Genomic DNA, 3,934 nt, shown 5'->3' with positions numbered 1-3,934 from the left:
GCGCTGTGCGGAGTGACGTCCGCTGGGCGGGGCCGCGGGGCACTATGGGAGGCGTAGTTCGGGGAGAGTGGGAGGAGGCTGGCGGTAAGGGGGGCGGGGACTACAATTCCCAGGAGGCCGCGCAAAAACGAGCAGACGAGGGCGGGGACTTCTGTTCCCAGCATGCTGTGCGGCGAGCTGAGCTCTGATCTGCTGGGTTATGTAATGACAGATGGGGGGACACAGTGTGAGGGAAAGGGGCGGGCACAGGGGCCCAATGTGGGGGAGGAGCATGCACAGGGGCCCAATGTGGGGGAAAGGAGGGCATGGGGGCCCTTTGTGGGGGAAAGGAGGGCATGGGGGCCCTTTGTAGGGGAGGAAATGGGGACCCAGTGTGGGGTAAGGAGGGCACAGGGGCCAATTGTAGGGGAGAAGGCACAGGGCCCCAATGTGGGGAGCGGAGAATACAGGGACCAAATGTAGGCAAAGGGAGGACACGGGCCCATGGTAGGGTAGGTAAGGACACAGGAGCATCGTGTGGGGGAAAGGAGGGCACAGGGGCCCAATGTAGGGAAAAGGAGGGAACAGGGGCCCAATGTAGGGGAGAAGAGGGTAGAGGGGCCTAATGTGGGGAGGGGAGAATACAGGGGCCAATTGTAGGGGAGAAGGCACAGGGCCCCAATGTGGGGAGGGGAGAATACAGGGGCCAAATGTAGGCGAGGGGAGCACAAGGGCCCATGGTAGGGTAGGTAAGGACACAGGAGCCCCGTGTGGGGGAAAGGAGGGCACAGGGGCCCAATGTGGGGTAAGGAGGACACAGGGGCCCAATGTAGGGGAAATGAGGACACAGGGGCCCTTTGTAGGGGAGGACACAGGGGCCCAGTGTGGGGGAAAGGAGGACACAGGGGCCCAATGTGGGGGAAATGAGGACACAGGGGCCCTTTGTAGGGGAGGACACAGGGGCCCAGTGTGGGGGAAAGGAGAACACAGGGGCCCAATGTAGGGGAAATGAGGACACAGGGGCCCTTTGTAGGGGAGGACACAGGGGCCCAGTGTGGGGGAAAGGAGGACACAGGGGCCCAATGTGGGGGAAAGGAGGACACAGGGGCCCAGTGTGGGGGTAAGGAGGGCATGGGGGCCCTTTGTAGGGGAGGACACAGGGGCCCAGTGTGGGGTAAGGAGGGCATGGGGGCCCTTTGTAGGGGAGGACACAGGGGCCCAGTATGGGGTAAGGAGGGCATGGGGGCCCTTTGTAGGGGAGGACACAGGGGCCCAGTGTGGGGGAAAGGAGAGCACAAGGGCTCAGTGTGGGGAAAAGAGGGTACAGGGGTCCAATGTAGGAGAGGGCACAGGGGCCCAATGTAGGGAAAAGGAGGGAACAGGGGCCCATTGTAGGGGAGAAGAGGGTAGAGGGGCCTAATGTGGGGAGGGGAGAATACAGGGGCCAATTGTAGGGGAGAAGGCACAGGGCCCCAATGTGGGGAGGGGAGAATACAGGGGCCAAATGTAGGCGAGGGGAGGACACGGGCCCATGGTAGGGTAGGTAAGGACACAGGAGCCCCGTGTGGGGGAAAGGAGGGCACAGGGGCCCAGTATGGGGGAGGGGAAGACAGAGAAGGGCCTAATGTGGGGGTGAGGACAGAGGGACCCCAGAGAGCACAAAGTGTGGCGAGGACAGATGGGCCCACTAGTCCCTGTTGGGGCCCCACACTTCCCTTCTCCAGTTCATTGGTACTTATAGTGAGCTCAGCTGTACAGACCGGCCTCAGGAATGACTGAGCAGTGGAGGGTAGGGGGTGTACATTGAATGTGTCCTTAGCTGAACGGATCTCTTGGGGTCACACTGTGGGGGAGGGGGCTGTTAAGGACAACTGACCCTGTGGCTTGGCTATGGATCGTCACTGACCTCTGTAGTTGCACTCACTGTGGAGGAAGTCATCCGTAAATATAAAAGCAGAAGCACTGAATTTCAAGTATTTTCTTATTAGCTTCTCCCTCCCAGTAACAGGTCATCCCTCCCAGCAGCTCAGCTCCTCCCTCCCAGTAGATCAGATCCTCCAAGCAGCTCAGCTCCTCCCTCCCAGTACCAGCTCATCTCTCCCAACAGCTCAGTGCCTCCCTCCCAGTAACAGCTCATTCCTCCCAGCAGCTCAGCTCCTTCCTACCAGTAACAGATCATCTCTCAGCAGCTCAGCTCCTCCCTCCCAGTACCAGCTTATCTCTCCCAGTAATAGCTCATCCCTCCCATCAGCTGAGCTCCTCCCTCCCAGTAACAGCTCAGCTCCATCCTCCCAGTACCAGTTAATCTCTCCCAGCAGCTCAGCTCCTCCCTCCCAGTAGATCAGATCCTCCAAGCAGCTCAGCCCCTCCCTCCCAGTACCAGCTCATCTCTCCCAACAGGTCAGTGCCTCCCTCCCAGTAACAGCTCATTCCTCCCAGCAGCTCAGCTCCTTCCTCCCAGTAACAGCTCATCCCTCCGAGCAGCTCAGCCCCTTCCTCCCAGCAGCTCAGCTCCTTCCTCCAGTAACAGCTTATCTCTCCCAGCAGCTCAGCTCCTGCCTCTCAGTAACAGCTCATCCCACCCTGCTCCTCCTCCTAGCAGTGACTGAGCTCATTTTGGTGTCCTGAATATTGATAAATAAAAATATTGAAGTATAAATTGAGCTGATATCTGTTTTATGGTCGTATGGTCTGAGCACTGACAGGCTGACCCCTCCCCCACCCCTTCAACCTCTGCAGCAATGCTGGCAGCACTCATACGTCAATTTCCCAAAGACAACCTCTGGATATGACGCTGAGTACGGCACTCAACTTCTTTGGTGGACCATGGAGAGGCCTGTTCTGAGTGTTCTGTCCTGTTACACCGCTGTATGGTCTTGGCCACAGTGCTGCAGCTCAGTTTCAGGGTCTTGGCAATCTTCTTATAGCCTAGGCCATCTTTATGTAGAGCAGGGGTGGGGAACCTATGTCCCGGGGGCCGTATGCGGCCCTTGAAGTCATCTGGTACGGCCCCCGGTGCAGCTTAGTCTGTGTCTCTCAGCTGATCTGTCAGAATGGAGCCAATGCTTCCTGTATAGTTCCAGCTCCATTGTGACAGTCTGAGTGAGTCACAGGCGGAGTGATATCAAATGCACTCCGCCTGTGACAAATACAGGAAACCTCACCTCTTCCTCCAGCACAGCACCGCTGCTAGCCAGCATTTCCCGCCAGCAGCACACACAGCAGTACCAGCCAGAGCCAGCAGTACCAGCCAGAGCCAGCAGTACTCACAGCAGTACCAGCCAGAACCAGCAGTACCAGCCAGAGCCAGCAGTACCAGCCAGAGACAGCAGTACTCACAGCAGTACCAGCCAGAACCAGCAGTACCAGCCAGAGACAGCAGTACCAGCCAGAGCCAGCAGTACTCACAGCAGTACCAGCAGTACCAGCCAGAGCCAGCAGTACTCACAGCAGTACCAGCCAGAACCAGCAGTACCAGCCAGAGACAGCAGTACCAGCCAGAGCCAGCAGTACTCACAGCAGTACCAGCAGTACCAGCCAGAGCCAGCAGTACTCACAGCAGTACCAGCCAGAACCAGCAGTACCAGCCAGAGCCAGCAGTACCAGCCAGAGCCAGCAGTACTCACAGCAGTACCAGCCAGAACCAGCCAGAGACAGCAGTAACAGCCAGAGCCAGCAGTACCCACAGCAGAACCAGCAGTACCCAAAGCAGTACCAGCCAGAGCCAGCAGTAACAGCCAGAGCCAGCAGTACCCACAGCAGAACCAGCAGTACCCAAAGCAGTACCAGCCAGAGCCAGTAGTACTCACAGCAGTACCAGCCAGAGTCAGCAGTACCCACAACAGTACCAGCCAGCAGTACCTACAGCACAGTACCAGCTAGCAGTACCCACAGCAGTACCAGCCTGAGCCAGCAGTACCAGCCAGCAGTACTAGCCAGTAGTACCAGCCTGAGC

The sequence above is a fragment of the Pelophylax lessonae genome (assembly GCF_965119305.1).
Source record: "Pelophylax lessonae genome assembly, chromosome: 7".
Lineage (NCBI taxonomy): Eukaryota > Metazoa > Chordata > Amphibia > Anura > Ranidae > Pelophylax > Pelophylax lessonae.
The sequence above is the reverse complement of the archived record's forward strand: the minus strand, read 5'-3'. Positions refer to the sequence as shown.